This window comes from Camelus bactrianus, chromosome X, assembly GCF_048773025.1.
Source record: "Camelus bactrianus isolate YW-2024 breed Bactrian camel chromosome X, ASM4877302v1, whole genome shotgun sequence".
In the NCBI taxonomy this organism is placed as follows: Eukaryota; Metazoa; Chordata; class Mammalia; order Artiodactyla; family Camelidae; genus Camelus; species Camelus bactrianus.
In genome coordinates, this window is record NC_133575.1 from 75,022,629 (window position 1) to 75,042,914 (window position 20,286).

The window sequence follows — 20,286 nt, forward strand, 5'->3', positions numbered from 1 at the left end:
TTATTAAACAAAATAGTTACAAACCATTCCACTTCTGTTTGCAACAATCAACTACACCCCCTCCCATGTTCTTTTGTAGAAAAGGAGCCTGTATTCTGACTGGAGCAAGGTGGTTCTCCAAGACATTAGTCTGCCATCCTCTCGGTCTGCTGGCTTTCCGAATAAAGTTGCTATTCCTTGCCCCAACACCTCGTTTCCCGATTTATTGGCTTTTCATGAGGCAAGCAGAATGAGTTTGGACTCGGTAACAACACCATACCCAAAAATAAACTCAAAATGGCTTAAAGACTTAAACATAAGACAAGATGCTAGAAATCTCTTAGAAGAAAACTTAGGCAAAACTTTTTCTGACATGAATCTTAGCACTGTTCTCTTAGCACAGTCTACCCAGGCAATAGAAATAAAAGCAAAATTAACAAATGGGACCTAATTAAACTTACAAGCTTTTGCACAACAAAGGAAACCGTAGGCAAAACAAAAAGAAAACCTATGGAATGGGAGAAAATATTGAGCAAAAGATGAGACGGACAAGGGCTTAATTTGCAGAATATATAAACATCTCATACAATTTAACAACAAGAAAGCAAACAACCCGATCCAAAATGGGCAGAAGACCTAAACAAGCAATTCTTCAATGAAGACATACAAATGGCTAATAGGCTCATGAAAAAATGCTCAATATCACTAATTATCAGAGAAATGCAAATCAAAGCTACAATGAGGTATCACCTCACACCGGTCAGAATGGCTGTCATTCAAAAGTCCACAAACTTAAATGCTGGAGGGGGTGTGGAGAAAAGGGAACTTTCCTACACTGTTTGTGGGACTGTAGTTTGGTGAAGCCATTATGGAAAACAGTAAGGAGATTCCTCAAAAAACTAAAAATAGACTTACCATATGATCCAGCAATCCTACTCCTGAGTGTATGTCCAGAAGAAACTCTAATTTGAAAAGACACATGCACCCCAATGTTCATAACAGCATTATTTACAATAGCCAAGACATGGAAGTAATCTAAATGTCCATCAACAGATGATTGGATAAAGAAGATGTGATGAGAGTACACAAAGCACAGTAGAGATATTTAACCAAACATATTTGGAAGCAATTGACTTTTTTTTTTAATTTCAAAATTTCCATTCAGTAAAATGGTATTTTTCCCCATTAATGAATTTCAATTAATTATGGTGTGTCTGTGTGTCATCTCAAAAGGTCATACACTGTTTGATTCTATTCTGTCACATTCTTGAAATGACAAAGTTATAGACATGGAACAAATTGTTGCCAGGGGCTAGGGGTGGGATAAGTGTCACTATAAAGGCACCAGGGAGATCTTTGAGGTGTTGGAATTGTGTCTTGATTATGATTGTGGTCACAGAAATGTCCACTTGTGATAAAACAGCTTTGAAGTATACTGATATGTTGTACTGACATCAATTTCCTGGGTTTCATACTGTACTATAGTTCAATAAGATGTAAATATTTGGGGAAACTGGGTGAAGAGGACCTAGAACTTCTCAGTAATATCTTTGCAATTCCTGTGAAACTATAATTATTTCAAATAAAAAGATAAAGACAAAAAACTATGGTGTGTCATCATATAAGACCTATGTGTATTTTGTTTAAATTCTGGTATTTTATGAACGGAATCCTGTCCCCCCATTATAATTTTTAAATGTCTCTTTGTAGTAAATTAAGAAAGCTAATTTTTCTTTGTTTATTTTGCGTTTTATATGCAGCCGCCTTGCAAAACTCTCTTATTATATCTTATTGTTTTCCATTTGATGTTAGTGAATTTTCTAGTTATACATAATATCTACAATTTTGTCTTCATTTTCAATAGCGCTACCTCTCCATTTCAAGTCATGCAGCGTTTAATTGCATTTGTTAGCACTTGACAAAACAGACTCCCCAGTATAAAATGATGTAAGTGTATGTCCCTAGGCGCTATGATGACCTGTGATTTTTATTTTCATCGTTATACTTTACCATATTCCTACCATGAATAAGCATTTCCTTTATAACCAGAAAATCACTACAGTTATTTCTTTAAAATCCAGTTTAGTTTTTAATCTGGTGATGCCAGGTGCAGTCCACAGTGCTTCGCCAAATTGCTAGGATCCACTGGGATTTACACAACACTTCTCCGTTCCTGCTCTGCCTGGTTCTCTCTTCAGACGGAAGTCGGCTCTTCTTTTCTTCCATCCCGCCACCCGCCCCCCGCCAACCCCCGGCCTCGCTCTTGCAGATTCGAAAGGTTCTGTAGTTCTTTCCCGGCCAGGACGCGCGCACGGAAAACTACAACTCCCAGAGAGCAAAGCGCCCAGACCGGTTCTACCCCTTCCTGCTATTGAATGTATGACGTCACAGTGCAGCATGCAACGTGAGGAAGGTAAACTTCCACCAGGAGCAAGGTTGCATTGTTGGGAAGTGTAGTCCCGGAATGAAGGTGGACAGTGAGCTACCGACTGCCGGAGAGGCCCAGGTTAGAGGTGGAGGTGGGGGCAGCTTTGGAGGTGGGAGTGAAACTGCTGCTAGGAGAGCTGCACCTGCACAGTGGAGGCGGCCACTATGGCTTTTCCGGTCCGGAAGGCTAGTTCAGTGGTCCTCACACTTCTTGCTCACACATGCCTCCTAAAAGAACTGTGACAAAGTCTCTACCCCTTTGCACGTTTTGAAGATGACCGACTGATTTTTTTTTTCCACATGAGTTTAAAATAATTGCAAAGGATATGATTTCTAGGGTTCTGTAAATACGCTGTTTTCTTTTAATGCATTTGTTGATGTATAAATGAATACAGTAAAGCAGAGATTTTGAAGGTATTGCTGGATGCGTATGCATACTGCTGTTCAGTCCTGCAGACCCACTTATTCAGGGTATTTCGATACTCTTTGAAGGCTCTCTCATGTACCTCCCAGTCAAAACACTCCCGGAGATAACCACTATTGTGACTTTTATCACAAAGGATTATTAGTTTGCCTATTCTTGAAGTACATGTACAACAGTGTGTAAACAAACATATTTTGTCAGTATTACAGATGTACCAAATGGAAGCTAAATACTGGAATGAAACCCATTATTCGTTTAAAATTCAGGAAAAAGCTCTTTTTTAACAGTTGAAAATTCTACATAATCTCTTTTTCTCCTTGAACTTCTACTTCCGCACTCTTACCCCCACAGAATTTTACTCTAATGTTATTACACTATACTTTTACATTGGAAAAGTTTTTGTTGATTACCCTATAATACTTATGTGCGACAAAAATGCGTAAATATGTTCACGTTTAATTTTTTATAGATCCTCTCATTATAAGGCTCCAGGTTAAAACATTTTTCCCTAGATTTGCATTATTTTCATCATTATTGATCATAGAACATTGATCAAAACAACCTAAAATATATAATTTTTGATTAATAATTGTTAAACATTAAAACTGAATATGCAATTTGAAATGCATTTTAAAATGTAATGGATTTCTGTCATTAATTTGTGTATATGCATTAATATTACTTATTAGTGTAACGAGACAGTTCATCATCAGACCTATATCTCTTTTGTTAGTTTTATAAATGTAAGTAATGAGGAAATTTACTCAGAGAATCCAGGATATAGCAATATCATTCAATTCTTTGACTTCCTTCCGCATTATATGCCAAAAATAAGATAGTGATCTATCATCAAGAATTATTTTTTTAATGTCCTGCCAGCTAATAACTGGATTGAGTACTCTTTCAATTTTCTTGAAAGCAAAGAATTGGAAATCACCTGAATTGCAAATGGATTTGTTCCCAAACATCATAGTGCAACTAGACAGCAGTATTTCTTAATTGTCCCTTTGTATGGTTCCTTAGAGTTTTTTTCCCCCAACAGCTTTATTGAGGCATAATTTACATGTCACAAATGTTCCCATTGTCAGTATACGATACAATGATTTTTTATTAAGTTTATAGAGTCGTGCAACCATCACCACGGTATGGTTTGAGAACATTTCCATCATCCCCCAGATTTTCACTCATGTCTGTATGCCATCAATCATTGCTCCCAACCCCAGGCCCAAGCAACCACTGTTCTGCTTTCTGCCTATATAGATTTACCTTTTCTGGAAATTTTATGTAAACATAATCATAGAACAAGTAGTACGTTGTGTCTGACTTCTTTAACTGAGCAAAATATTTTTGGAGGTTCCTCCATATTGTAGCATACCATCTGGGACACTCACCAATAAATTAGGTTCTGGATGGTTAAGGGGTATGCTTTTCTTCTGTCAAACAGGAGAAGGGTGGTGGTGAAATGGGACTTAGGAAATGATCGATATTACAACAGAAAAAAATAACATATGGAAGTCGAGATTTTGAAAAGGATTTTTAAAAAATAATCCATGCCTGGGCACTCCTTGGAAAAAGTCTTCATGTATTATCAGGAGTGTAACGTACTCATTTTGAAGAAAACTGGACTAAATTTGGTAGGAGTACCCAACAAAGTAGATTAGAATAGAAGTTTCAAAAGGTGTTTTTGTCACTTGATCTCTGTGCTTCAATTTCCTGATCTGCAAAATGTGCACAATAATATCTACCTTACACATTTGTTGTTGTGGGGATTGGAGAGCCCAAGGATTATGAGGAGAGGACTGAAATGACTCCCAGTATCTGTCCCATTAGATACCAGTCAGCAACTGATAATCCAGAACTTCTGACCAAGAGATTTCATTTTGGCTTCAACCTGACTCTTCCACATTATAAAGGATCTGCCTGAGATCTAGCCTGGGATCAGTGTTAGGATCCACAGATCTCTTACTGCAGTAATTGATCTCAGTCTTTAGCTACATTCTGGTATAATAAAGATCTACTTGGAACTTGGAGTTCCTATAGACTGAGCCCAAAGATTAGAACCTATCATGCATTTAAGAGCTAAAGGGATTTTACATTCAAAAGACTGCAGAACAAATTTCATTAATTTTATTTAAAAAATGAATGCAGTTTAATTGAAAGATGTACATTGTAAACTTACATTGCTAGAGAAGCTCCCAATTTCCTCACTCCCCACCCAGCCACTCCTAGTCTCCTGAAGCAGTGAGATGGAGATAAATTCTGTCACAATCATGTCGTTCAATCCAATTTTTCAGTCAGTTCTTTTAGGCTTCCAATTTGGATGTGACCCGATTATTTACCAAGAACTGGGAGTCCTGAGCAGACAGAAGGATTGAGCATCCTTTTTAAAGAATAGTAATATGTACAACCTTCTCCCTAATTCTGAGGGATTCAGGAAAATGCGGTGGGGAAAGGGATAAAAATCTTCTGGTTTTCTGTAGGCAAACTGATTTTAATTGAATTAATATTTCAATTATAACTGGAAGATGAATTGAAGCTTCAGTACTGATGAAGGCATTGTTGCCTAGCAAGAGGGAGGCTTAACACATTGCTGCAGCCAGATAGAAATTCAGCACACCCAGCACACCCAGCGACCAGTCATTGCAGGAGGAGCTGCGGCTGCTTCTTTGCCATGGTAGCAACAGAGGCAGATGAGTGAAAGAGAAGAATAGTAATCACTGTTGAAAACCCCCAATGAGGGGAATGGAGCTAAATTAAATATCTGACGCACATTGTCAGACCCCTGCCTGTGAGGTGGTAGATGTACAGTATGTACCACGGAAACAAATACTTTCTCTGTGATGATGCTAAGGTGATGCCAGCAAAATGGATCCCATTTGCTATTACTTAGCTTGATTCTGTGCTCACCATCCTTAAAGACATACCAGAAAATCCCATTCCTTGTCCTTTAGCCATAACATCCATCCCTTAAAGGGTTGTCCAATTAGAGTTCTCACTCCCTAATCAAGCATTCTGGTTGTACACAGTGTCTGGAAGACTGTCTGCTCAGATTACGTGTTTTGGGCATTGAGAAGGCTTTGTACCCAAGTCCAGGAAGGCCACATAATTCTCCAGATTCCTGTATGAGCACACTCTCCAAGGTTATTTGTATCTGCCCTTGGTCCCAAACTCCCTCGCAGATAACAGTAGGAGTAGAGAGAAATATGAGATCACTACAAAGTATTTTTTCCCAAATTAGTTGTATCTAAATTATAGTTCAGCTATTGGGTAGTTTTTATAAGAATGCCAGTGAACAGACATAAGGTCTACCAGGGAAAAAAATTACCCTACACCAGATATTCTATTATGGAATATTTCAAACATATCCAAAAGTAGAGGGAATAGTATAATGAACCTCCATGTATATATCACTCAGCCTCGATAATTATCATTTTATGGCCAAACTTGTCCTTTGTATACCCCCATCTACTTCCCATCCCCACTTCCGGAATTATTTGAAGTAAATCCCAGACATCATATAATTTCATCCATAAATACTTAGTACACATCTCTAAAGGACTCTTTTAACCCAATGTCATTATCACACCTAAAAAAAGTTAACAGTAATTCATAATATTATCAAATAATCAGTTCAGATTTTCTTTTTTTCTTATCCTTTTTAATTGAAGTATATATAGTTTATTTACAATGTTTCAGGTGTACAGTAAAGTAAGTTTTTAAAAAAATTTTATTTTTTGAAGTATAGTTGATTTACAATGTTGTGATAGTTTATACATATATTTATATATATACTTTTTCATTATACGTTATTACAACATATTGAATACAGTTCCCTGTGCTATACAGTAGCAGTTTATATTTTCCTGATTATCTTATAGTTCAGCGCTTCTCAAACATTAATGTGTACAGGAATCATCAGGGAATTTACTTAAAAGCAGATTCTCATTCAGTAAATCTAGGGTGGAGCCTGAGATTCTATATTTCTGACAAGCTCCTAAGTGATGCCAATGCTGTTGGTTATCAGATCACACTTTGATTAGCAAGATCATGTATTTTGTTTGTGTCTAAATTTTTAGTATGTTATAAGTTTCAACTTAGAAGTTAACGTGCCTGAAGATGTCAGAGAAATGCACAATACTGTTTCTTATCAGTTATTTACTCCCAAATGAACTTTGGTGTATACTTGGCAGAGTGCTGGGCATTGGGAATCGGGGAGGTGGGTGGAGCCTCTTCTTCTCTGTGATCAGCTAACAGTTTAATTAAAGGGTAGAAAAAGAAAGATATATACCATATTGAATTTCTGCCCATCTCTTATGTGCACATATTCATAATATTTTATATATATATTTTTTCCTTTTATGAGATGGTTGATGTGTTAGTTTCCTTTGGCCGCTATAACAAATTACCACAAACTTAAAACAACAGATATTTATTCTCTCACAGTTTCGGAGTTCATAATTTCTTATCAGTTTTACTAAACTGAAATCAAGGTGTTGGCATTGCTGCACTCCTTCTGGAGATTCTAGGGGTGAATCTGTTCCTTGCCAATTCCAGCTTCTTGAGGGTGCTGGCATTCCTTGGTGTTCTTATCTTGTGGCCACATCATTTTGATCTCTGCCTGTCTTTACATGGCCTTCCCTTGTTTGTTTCTCTCATCCTCTCACTTCTACCTCACTCTTATAAAGACACTTGTGATTAGATTTAGGGCCCATCTGGATAATCCAGAATAATATTGCAATGTCAAGATCCTTAAATTTCAAGGATTAGGACCTGATCCCTTTGGGTGACCATTATTCAGTGTGCTTCGTTGGGTTCTTAATTTGGTTGAAAATTTATCAACTACAAAACTTTTCCAAGAGCCTCATCCTCACAAAGTTAAGTAGATCTGCCATGATTCTCTCATTTACCCCATGGAGAATGAGGAGACCCCTATCCCTACCCGAGATTGGGTGAACTGGGGTAGGGGGTACATAATGTGGCAGGATGGATGGGAGCAAGATGAGGGGTGAGGAATCCAATAATTAGATACTCATAATCTGAAGAACATGAGTTGATTGTCACAAGGAGGATTATATCACCAATATGAATGCTTTCATGAGTGAATACAATTAATAGATGTAGAGAATATAAAGTTCTATTCATAAAGAAAATGCCCAACCTATCATTTACAATACCTGACTTGTCAGCAGCCACCTTGCTTTATTGGTTTCATTGTTGCAAATTATATACATGGTCAGTGGTCCCTCGACATTTTACTATTTTTTAATTATGATTCTGGATTTGAAAAGATCATCCTTCTAGATACAGAGGGGAGATGGAAGTGCAAATTCATACAATTCTTGGAATTGCTGTGATCATCTCTTAATTGTGGAAGGTCTGCAAGAAAAATGTCAGTTCTGTTTCCAACAGACATTGCCAATCCGCTTTAAAATAGGGAGCCAAGTATGATTCCTAGACAGGTACTTTACCGGCACTCTCATCAGGTGACAGAATCGTGCATTCCCTTCAAGTCATGACTCTCTCCTTCAGAGTCACCTCCACTATAGAATTTTTTTCCAGCTCTATAGTTTCAATAAGTGGAATCATAATTTGTGTGTGTGTGTGTGTGTGTGCATTTTTCCACTTACTATTATGTTGGTGAGGTTCCATATCTTTGGGTTTAGTTGTAGATAACTCATTGTCATCCCACTGTGTGAGTATACCATGGTTTATTTATCTGTTCTACTGTTGATGAACACTCAGATTTTCAACTATTAAGCACAGTGTTGCTAGGAACATTCTCCTTTGGTGAACATATGTCTGCATTTCTGTTTTGCATATACTTAGGCATGCAGTAGCAGGCTCATAAAATATGCATATGCCTAGCTTTAATAGATGTAGCCAAAGTGTCTGTACAAATTTACATTCCCACGAGCAGTGTATGAAGGTCCAAGGTTCTCCACAAACTTGTCAGCCCTTGATTTTTATTTTTTAATTTAGCCATTCTCATGGATGTGTAGTGGTATTGCATTGTGGTTTTAACTTATGTTATCTCAGTGACTAATGAAGTTGAGTGCTTTTTGTACGTGTATTGGCCCTTTAGAGAGCCTTTTGATGAGGTATCTGTTGGTCAAGTCTTCTGTTCATTTTTCTATCGGGTTGTATGTTCTTTTCTTTATATATTCTGGATGAGTCCTAGGGCAGATATATGTGCTACAAATATCTTCTCCCATTCGGCCGTTGCTTTTTTATTCCTTTTATACTATCAAAAATGGTATGTTTTGATTTAAAAAAAAGGTCATGGTACATTTTTAATGTATGGTCATTGCTGTATGGATTATACTTATATGAATAAATACCATGCCTTAGCCCATAGGAGTTTTTGAAGCACAGCCTTTGCACATGCCATTCCCTTTGCCTGGAATATATTCTTCCCCTCCTCCTTAACTAGCTACTTCTTGTTTTGTTTTGTTTTTGCAGGGGAAGGTAATTAGGTTTATTATTTATCTTTGGGGGAGGTACTGGGGATTGAACCCAGACCTCATGCATGCACTCTACCACTTGAGCTATACCCTCCCCTAGCTACTTCTTACTGTCCTTTTCTCAGTTTAATTCTTCCTTACAAGTTACATTAAGGCCCCCTGAGGCTTCTTGCTCTGTTTCTCCCTAGCAACTACTTTCACTGTCATACCTTTATTCATGCTTGTCATTTCTTTTTCCCCCTTCTTTTCTAGATACTTTCTGAGAACAGAGACTCTTTCATTCTTGTTTCCCATTGTAGCTCCAATACTTAGCTCATAATAATAATCACTAACATTCATTGAATGACAGGAACTGTTCTAAATGCTTTAAATACACCATTTCCCCTTAATTCTTACAGCAACTCTATGAGGTAGGTTATTATTATCCCCACTTTATAGGTGAGGACATTGAAGCACAGAGTTAAAATATCTTGTCCATTGACACGCACGTGAAAGATGGACACATGATTCAAACCTAGGCGCTGTGATTTCAGAAACGTGCTTTTAGCTGCTATGTTGTATCCTTATAGTAGGCCAGAACTAAGTATGTGTTGAATGAACAAATTAGAGCTGGAAAGTGCCATGTAGATAATCTAATTCAACTGGCTTATTTTAAGAATGTGTTAATTGGGGTCAATAGGTGAAGTGACTTTCCCATCATCACACAGCTAGTAAGTGCCAGAATTATGGCAAAATTCCAAAGTATCTTGACTGATATTTCAGCAATTATTCTCCTGCTCCATGTTCTGGATCTCTATTTTTGAAATAGAGGCCATTTACTTCTTTGTAAAACTCTGATAAGCTCCACTGCTTTCAAAAGATAATCCTTGGCACAAGGCATTTCTGGTGATAAAAACTGTCACTTTGATACATGACATGACACAGCCAAACAAATTGCATGAAATCACACACTCATGGACTTATCTATAGAATCATATTATAGGTGAGTAAACCTGCAAAGTGAAAATTGCCAAGGCTTTGAAATATCTGAATGTTTTCCGCTGTGAGATCAAACTGAAGTTTTCATTTTTCATGTGTTTATTTGGCACTATGGTGAGATTGAAGGCAGCTTTGGTGTATACATAACGAGCAGGACCCTATGGGGCCTTCCCGGGACAGACCCCCTCCCCCATAGCCTCTGCTGTAGCTCTTCTCTGAAGTACCCAGATAATAGTATCTCATACATATTTCCTGAGTTTTTCAGATTCTAAAGCCACAAGGGAATGGGAGAAATTAACTAGTTGAGGATCATGAGCGTGCGTAGCCCCCAGACCTTCTGGCGCCTAAGGATTGGTCACCATCAACCAATCAGAGAATCGTACATAAGCTGATCACATACTCTGGGACCCCCACCCCCACCCCTTACCTGGCTTTTAAAAATGCTTTGCTGAAACCCTTTGGGGAGTTCGGGGTTTTGAGGACAGGAGCCACCCATTTTCCTAGCTCATCCATGCAGTAAACCTTTCTCTGCTCCAGACTCTGATGTTTTGTTTTGTTTGGCCTCACTGTGCCTCGGTTGCGGGAACTTGCGTTCGGTAACATACTGCCCTCATCTGCTTCAGTGCTCTTCTGCCCCTCGCAGAGCCAAATTCTGCCCACTGCTCTTGTCTAGACTGATACATCCAGACTGCTAACTAAGCCTGATTCAATAGCTTAGACATTGACAACTCTTCCTGTTTTTTATTTTGTAGTTTCACCAAATACAAACTTGCATCAGGGAAACCAAATGGAAACAGCTTTGGAAAGGATTGACTTTGGTAAGTGGGCTAAAATTTAACTAATATTTTCCCCATTGATTTTAGTTTTCTAACACATTGTTTCTTGTGCTATATTCTGAGGCCGTGGCCTACATAATTTTGCACTACCTACCTTCCAGATCTGTAATGAAATATCAGGGGGAAAAGCATTAATTAAGACAAAAGAGGAAAAAAAGCAGCATAGCAAGAAGGCATACATTTAGCTCAAAACAATCCAATTTTCATTGATTTCCAGTTTATTACAGTGTGGCAAAAGATCAGACGCTCACTTTCTCTTTTTATCATAGACGTTAATAGATCAAATAACATTATCTGACTATTGAAATTCCTAAACCTTAGAAGTATTCTTCATGGACTTTCAGAATTGAATTGGCTAAGGTAGTGATTTATACATAAGTAAACTTGTATTTATCTTCAAAGCCTTGCTGTGTTAAAGTTTAATCCCTCATAGAATGTGCATAGCGTAATTGTTCAAAATAAGCTAATCTAGCTTCTAAAACTATTGTGCTTGAATTTCTTATTATTCTCTCTATTGTTTATAAGTAAAGGAAATTTTCTATTGGAACACTAGTCATTCTGCCGCTCATTTCCTTATACCCACTGTGTTCAGAAGCCTGTAATCTAATGCTGAAACTAAACATGGTATTTTTTTAATTATGGAAAATTTCCAGCATGTGCAAAAGTAGAAAATGCAGTATAATGAGCCATGTGTGCACCTCATCCAGCTTCAACCAGACATTTATTAACTAATAACCAGTCATATGTCACCTGTAACTCCACTCTTTCCCTCCTTGGGTTATTTTGAAGCAGATCCCAACCGTCATATCAATTTATCCCTGAACTTTTCAGTATGTATCTTTTAACAAAAGAACTCTTTTTGTAAAAAAAAAAAATGATATCACTATCACAGCTAAAACAAAAAGCAATAAATTACTTGATATCAAATATACAATTAATGTTCAAATTTACCCATGTTTTAGACATTTTCATAGTTGTTTCTTTGAATCCAGATCCAAGCAGTTTCATCAAAAGGTTGTGTTTGTTTTACATGTCTCTCAAATCTCTTTTAGTATATAAAATTTCTTTTTCATTGTTTTTCCCTTGCTGTGTATTTTTTCAGGAAATTAGATTTTTTTGTCTCATAGAGTTTCTGACATTCTTGATTTTACTAATTGCAGCCCTGTGGTATTTGAGAAACGAAACAAAAATGTGTCCCTCCATCCCCTATATTGCCTGTAAATTGAGAGTTCAATCTAGAAGCTGCATCAAATTCAAGATTATTTGGCTTTGTTTGTTAATAAAACTTAAAGTGTGGTATTTTAACTTTCTTATTGTATCACATTAGAAAGTATATAATGTCTGGTTATCTCCTTTAGTGATGTTAGGATTTATCACTGAAATCAGGTGTTGTTAAGTTGATCCCTGCATTATAAAAATTTCCGCCAGCCTTTCATTATTAGGAGATTGAAATTGGTGATAGTCTGAGTCTATGATTACTTCATTTATTAACTGGCATTCTTCTAAAAATATTTTTGTAAGTTCTTTAAAGGAGAACTTTTCCTATAAACTATTTGGTTACCTGATGTACAGTTTATCAAAAAAGTCAGGATAAATGCTTTATTTCTCTCTTTTTTTAACCAGTCTTTAATGAATTCCTTTTCCTGCACCATTGAAAGATGATCAATATGTTTTTTAAAGGCAGTTATTTTAAAACCTCATATTTTTACCTCTTCAAGTTGGCTTCTGAAAGACTCCAGAAGTCCTTCATATTTTCTTTGCTTCCTTGTCAACATGGTGTTTTAGACTCATTCTGTATATTTTTTGCCTAAAATCACTCATTTCTCCAAGGATCCAAAAGGGCTATTTTGAGGAAGAGAAAGGAAGGAATGACCCAGACCTGGGATACTGAGAATGCCCCAAGGACAACATCTGAAAGGCAAAAGATTGCTGGAGATTAATTGGAACATAACCAGAGAATATCCAACAGCTTAACGTACAAACCTCAGGCCTATCGCCACTTTCAATATTCCTCTCACTTTTTACTTCCCCCTGCCCCCACCACACACACACACACACACACACACACACAACACACTCTGTCTCTCTCTCTCTCTCTCTCTCTCTCACACACACCAAAAGGCAAAGTTAAATCTTTAATATTAGTTGCTCTGGAGTATTGAGAGCAATGGAAATTGATATCACATATGGGCAATTCTGAGCATTACATGTGCATTTAATTTTCATTTCAGAGAATGGACTCCTAGTTGCTTCTTTCATGATCAGCCTTCCAATATAAGTGGTTTGGGAAAATTCCATAAAAGATACAAAGCCCAAAGCAGATTAAAATTCTGAGGCTCAAGATTAATTTCTCGACATTCAATATTTTGGAAAAAATGAACATGCAGGAGTGAAATCCATAAATGATCGATTCAAGCTCTTGTTTTTCTTTTTTTTACATTTTTTAAAACTTTATTTATCTTACAGTATCATATTTTTTAAATTGAAGTATAGTTGATGTACAATATTATATGTTACTGGTAAACAATATAGTGGTTCACAATTTTTAAAGGTTATACTCTATTTATACTTTTTATAGAATATTGGCTATATTCCCTATTTGTACAATACATCCTTGTAGCTTATTTTATACCTGATAGTTTATATCTCTTAATCCTCCACCTCCGTCTTGCCCCTCTCCCTTCCCTCTTCCCACTGGTAACCACTAGTTCCTTTTCTACATATGTGAGTCTATTCACTAGTTTGTTGTATTTTTTTTGGATCCCACACGTAAGTGACATCTTACAGTATTTGTCTTTCTCTGTCTAACTTATTTCACTTAGCATAATGCCCTCCAAGTCCATCCATGCTGTACACCAGAAACTAATACAACATTTTAAATCAACAATGCTTCAATTAAAAAGCAAACAAATAAACAACCCATTTAAAATATGGGCAGAAGAACTGAATAGACATTTTTCCAAAAGAGGAAATGCAGATGGCCAACAGGAACATGAAAAGTTGCTCAACATCACCAGTATCAGGGAAATGCAAATCAAAATCACAATGAGACACCATCTCACAACTTTCAGATGGCCATCATTGAAAACAACAAAAGTAACAAATGTTGGCAAGGATGTGTAGAAAAGGGAACCCTTGTACACTGTTGGTGGGAATGTAAACTGGTGCAGCCACTATGGAAAATATGAAAGTTTCTCAAAAACCCAAAAACAGAACCACCACATAGCCCAGCAATTCCACTCCTGGGCATACACCCAAGGAAAACGAAAACATTAACTCAAAAAAATACATACACCCTGCTATTAAAGGCAGCACTATTTACAATCGCCAACACATGGAAGCATCCTAAGTGCACATCAATAGATGAACAGATAAAGAAGATGTAGCATATATACACGCAATGGAATACAACCCATAAAAAAGGTTATTTTTGCCACTTGTGGCCCTTCATTCACTTTTTTTTCCACTTCAAAAACCAGAATTTTATAACTGACATAAACATTTCCATTGCATCAAAAACAACAAAATACCTAGAAATAAACCTAGCCAAGGAGGTTACCTATACTCTGAAAACTGTAAAACATTAATGAAGGAAATAGAAGACTATACCAAGAAATGGAAAGATAGCTTATGTTCTTTGATAGTGTTGATTGGAAGAAGCAACACTATCAAAATGGCCGTACTACCCAAAACAACCCACATATCCAATGCAAACCGTGTCAAAATACCCATGACACTCTTGTTTTTAAACAGTTTTCAACTTTCATATTCAGCAAAAATGACCACAGTTAGTAAAAGGAAACTGACCTGACTAATCTCATTTTACTTCTCTTCTTCTCCGAGGCTTATCATTTTAGAGTAGTTTAGAGGCCAAATGAGCATATGAGGCAAGAAAATAGCCCTGATTATTGTACAGGTGATAATCTAATCATTGAGAATCAGCAAGTCAGGCAGCCCATTCGATAATGCAGGTTCATGAGAACTTTTGAGCAGGTTTCCTCATGTGGGTTTCTGGTGTCTCTGCCTCACCTTACAATTGGAAGATTATTTTTGCCATAGCAGAAAAGACCTCTTGGAAAGTGAAAAAGCAGTTGTGATTGCTGAATGCTGAGACATTACTAATGTCCAATAGTAAAACAGGAGGTGATAAATGATAAACCATTAGTTTAATGTCTTTTTCATGTTCAAATTTTGGATTAGTCCATTATCCATCTCATCTGTAATATTTCCTATTTATTTTATTTTATTTTTCATTTTTGTGGGAGAGAGGGAGGCAATTAGATTTATTTTTATTTATTTAATGGAGGTACTGGGGATCAAACCCAGGACCTCCTGCATGCTAAGCATGTACCTCTACCACTGAACTATACCCTCCCCCATGTAATATTTCCTATTTAAAACCATTCCTCTTTAGAAGATAAATGCAAAGTGCCCCCCACCCTCATTCCCACTATGGTAAAAGTATGGCCAATGAACGATAGTCTATCCTTCTCTAAACACCTCTGTAGTAACGAGATCATTGTTTATGTTCACTCATATTCAGGTAATTCTGATGAAAGCAATATAAATTTAAAATTACAATTAGGATCTTAAATCAAAATGAGAGTTCTTTGAGCACAGTCCAGTAGTCATAATATGGATAAAATTGGATAAAATTATAATCATATTTTACTAAATTATTTTACACAAGTAACATATATTCAATGTAAAAATATAAGAAATAGAAATAAGCAATAAGAAAATATTAAATTAAAATCACACAAAAAGCCTCTACAACAAGATGGCTGCTGGCTGCATATTAGAGAATATCTTTCCAGACATTTTTATGGAAATATAATCAGTTTTATTTTTTTGTTTTCAAAAAATTGTATTACCCTGTTCATATTGTTCTGAAATGGTTTTTGGTCTTTTAATTAAAAAATGGAGGTCATATATGCACAGAATTAAAAGTTCAAATAGTGTATAAGACATAAAATGAAAATCAGAAGTCTTCCTAGGCTTACTTTGCAGATATAGCCATTAATATTTTTAAACATATTTTTAAAACATATTTTATACACGTATCAGCACATACACCCAAGTCAATGCATACATTATTCACGAGGAAAGCATAATGGTAAACCTACCTTTATGTACCTTACTTTTGAAAATTGGTAATATTATTCATCATCATCATGGAGATACTTTCCTGTCAGCACATATATATTTTCCTTACTCTCCTCACCCTCACAAAGGACCAATATGCATTCTCTTGGATTATATATAAGAAAAGAAAGACTGAAAAACTCATGAACAGTAATTTCAACTCCTTAAGTGAAAATAACTTTCTCTGTTAAATAGGACAAACTGCCCTTAATGTAACATGGGGAGTGATGTTTTCAGTAAACTCTATTAATGAGAAACACACAGGAAAATTTATGAGTATTACTTAAACTGTTTGAGAAACATAAAGGCAGAAAGGCAAATGATTGTGAATCTTCACACATTTCCTTAATGAATGGACACTACCTCACTCTCAGTTATTTCATTTTTTTCTCCTTGCTGCTGTGGTATTTATTAGTCTTTCAGTATGCATATTCCTAACATTAAGTTACTATTTTCCCCTTGTCTGTCTGTCTGTCTGTCTGTCTGTCTGACTGTCTATCTATCTACACTGACACCTACACCCACATATACCCACGCAGTCCCAGAGCAATAGAACGTGCCACTTTGGTCAAGTAGGAAGAAAGGAGATCAATGAACTGTGTGAGCCGAAAATAAAGATTCCTCACGATTGTACTTTTATTCTTTTGTTTGGACCCGATTTGGAGATTATTCCTATATTAGGTAAAATTCAGAATTCTCTTTGGGTGGAGGAAATGTGTGTGTGTGTGTATGTGTGTGTTTGGTGTGTGTGTGTGTATGTGTATATCGGGGGTAGGGGAGACTAAGAGAAATTTCAGGGTGCACACAAACCCAATATTTTGTTTGTCACAAGGGCCTAATGATGAGATCTGCCCACTTCCTTTATGAGTGGTGAATAATTTTATTTCCAGCAGTATATCACATATCTTGTGGTATATGTAAAAGAAGTTATAACCACTCCAATCTCAATGACTCTTCACTGAGCCCTCCTGAATGTTAGATACTTTAGATGATTGCCGTTGAACTATGCCTGCTTCTAAATGTTATAGGCATCATTGATGTCATGACTCGAAGAGGAAGACTCAATGGCCGACAGCACTGAGAAGCCCGTAGAAATAAGGGAAACATCTTGTTTCAGACTTGTATTTCTGTTTCTCAGCTTCCGTCTTTGTGTCCTGTATCTATAGATAAATACCCAGGGCTCTCCTCAGAACCCAAAGCACTCGGAAAAGAGTTGTTGAACATACTTGTCGGCATATTCTGTAGCAATGTTAATGCCACCGTCTTCTTTCTTAACTCCTGAGGGCTTTGAGCCAAGTGCTTCCTGAAGTGTTTGCCCTATTTTCTCTTGTTCTAAGGCTTTCTCTTGTGCTAGTCAACCTCTCCTGGGTGCCCCTTTTTACTTTATCCTTAGCAAAATCTTTCTCTCATTTTAGACTGTCAGGATCTGGCTCAGTGACTGTTTAAGGCCCCTCGATGCCATAGGTTCTGGCTTTTCAGGCATTACTTGAGCATAAGCCTCTGCAAATCCTGTATCTGGGCTGCTAGCACGATCAGCAGCATCGTCACAGCCTAGACAGCAAGACCTCTCTCTCACCTCTAAAACAGTTGTTACGTGTTCATCCTTGCTCATTTCCTTCAATATCAAGTTTTCTAACGTGTATTTGTCAGACTCTAGTTATCATAATAAAATCTTTTCCTGAGGTTTTTCTGCTGCTACTCTGTTTGACATTTCACAGAGGCTCTGGCTAAGGGCCACTCATTCTTACGCTTTGGATCAATCCATAAAGCCACAGACGAGTCTTTGAGCTCATGTATTTGAAGTTAGATTTCCCTGACCGTGTACCGGGGTAATAGTGAAGGTATTCACCATGTGAGAGGCTTTCAGTGATCAAGAACCTGAAGTATGTGCCCTCCCAAGGATGAAAGGCAGCTTTCTATTTTCAATGCAGTGAAATGTTGGAGTCAGATATCTTGGAATGATGACTTTCTGGCCAGATTCTATAAAGCTATAACATTTAAGCTGTAACTTTTTTAGATGAAGAGGAAGAACGCTACGAAGTCAGTTAAATTTATGCATGACAAAAGCACTTCTCAATCCACTTCTATTAGGAATATTCTAGTTCTTTTGCCCAAAAGAAAAGATTCTGAGAGCCTTATATTTACCAAGAAGATGGTATTTTCCCCTCCTTTGGGGAATGTTGAGGGAGAACTCGTTAAGTTGTTCTATTTGGGAAATGATCACTCCACTTGCTTTATGTATGATACAGTACTGAAATTCCAAATTAGTGATATCAGTATTGTTACCAAACTCAGGTTTGACTGCTCGCGGCTCAAAAGCCAATAATTGAGGGGCAAGTGTCAGTAGAAAGGAAAGGTGCGTTATTCAGAAAAGCTGGCAATCTGGGGAAGGTGGATTCCTGTCCCGAGACCAAGTCCCAAGATTCTGCTCAGTCATGACAATTTTTTTAACATTTTTTATTGATTTATAATCATTTTACAATGCTGTGTCAAATTCCAGTGCAGAGCACAATTTTTCAGTTATATATGAATATATATATATTCATTGTCACATTTTTTTTCTCTGTGAGCTACCATAAGATCTTGTATATATTTCCCTGTGCTATACAGTATAATCTTGTTTATCTATTCTACAGTTTTGAAATCCCGGTCTGTCCCTTCCCATCCCCCGCCCCCTTGGCAACCACAAGTTTGTATTCTATGTCTGTGAGTCTATTTCTGTTTTGTATTTATGCTTTTTTTTTTTTTTTTTAGATTCCACATATGAACGATCTCATATGGTAGTTTTCTTTCTCTTTCTGGCTTACTTCACTTAGAATGACATTCTCCACGAGCATCCATGTTGCTGCAAATGGTGTTACGTTGTCGGTTTTTAAGGCTGAATAGTATTCCATTGTATAAATATACCACCTCTTCTTTATCCAATCATCCGTTGATGGACATTTAGGCTGTCTCCATGTCTTGGCTATTGTAAATAGTGCTGCTATGAACATTGGGGTGCAAGTGTCATCCTGAAGTAGGGTTCCTTCTGGATATATGCCCAGGAGCGGGAATCCTGGGTCATACAGTAAGTCTATTCCTAGTCTTTTGAGGAATCTCCATACTGTTTTCCACAGTGGCTGCACCAAACTGCATTCCCACCAGCAGTGTAGGAGGGTTCCCCTTTCTCCAAAGCCTCTCCAGCATTTGTCATTTGTGGATTTTTGAATGATGGCCCTTCTGACTGGTGTGAGGTGCTAACTCATTGTAGTTTTGATTTGCATTTCTCTGATAATTAGTGATATTGAGCATTTTTTCATGTGCCTATTGATCATTTGTATGTCTTCCTTGGAGAATTGCTTGTTTAGGTCTTTTGCCCATTTTTGGATTGGGTTGTTTGGTTGTTTCTTATTAAGTCTTATGAGCTGCTTATATATTCTGGAGATCAAGCCTTTGTCGGTTTCACTTGCAAAAATTTTCTCCCATTCCGTAGGTTGTCTTTTTGTTTTACTTATGGTTTCCTTTGCTGTGCAGAAGATTGTAAGTTTCATTAGGTCCCATTTGTTTATTCTTGCTGTTATTTCTATTGCTTGAGTAGACTGTTCTAGGAGAACATTTTTGAGATGTATGTCAGATAATGTTTTGGCTATATTTTCTTCTAGGAGGTTTATTGTATCTTGTCTTATATTTACGTCTTTGATCAATTTTGAGTTTATTTTTGTGTATGGTGTAAGGGAGTGTTCTAGCTTCATTGCTTTACATGCTGCTGTCCAGTTTTCCCATCACCATTAGCTGAAGAGACTGTCTTTATTCCATTGTATATTCTTGCCTCCTTTGTCAAAGATGAGTTGACCAAAAGTTTGTGGGTTCATGTCTGGGCTCTCTATTCTGTCCCATTGGTCTATATGTCTGTTTTGGTACCAATACCATGCTGTCTTGATGACTGTAGCTCTATAGTATTGTCTGAAGTCTGGGAGAGTTATTCCTCCAGCCTCTTTCTTTCTTTTCAGTAATGCTTTGGCAATTCTAGGTCTTTTGTGGTTCCATATAAATTTTA

General features: G+C 37.0%; 1 long non-coding RNA gene across 2 annotated transcripts in view; it reads left to right on the top strand.

The window, feature by feature from the left end:
- Positions 1 to 2,351: 2,351 nt before the first annotated feature.
- Positions 2,352 to 20,286, top strand: part of LOC141576355 (uncharacterized) — a 309,969-nt gene continuing 292,034 nt past the window's right edge. For both annotated transcript variants that reach the window (XR_012504705.1, XR_012504706.1), the window contains exons 1-2: positions 2,352 to 2,485; positions 11,022 to 11,087. This is a non-coding gene — a long non-coding RNA (uncharacterized LOC141576355). The remainder of the gene's footprint in view (positions 2,486 to 11,021; positions 11,088 to 20,286) is intronic.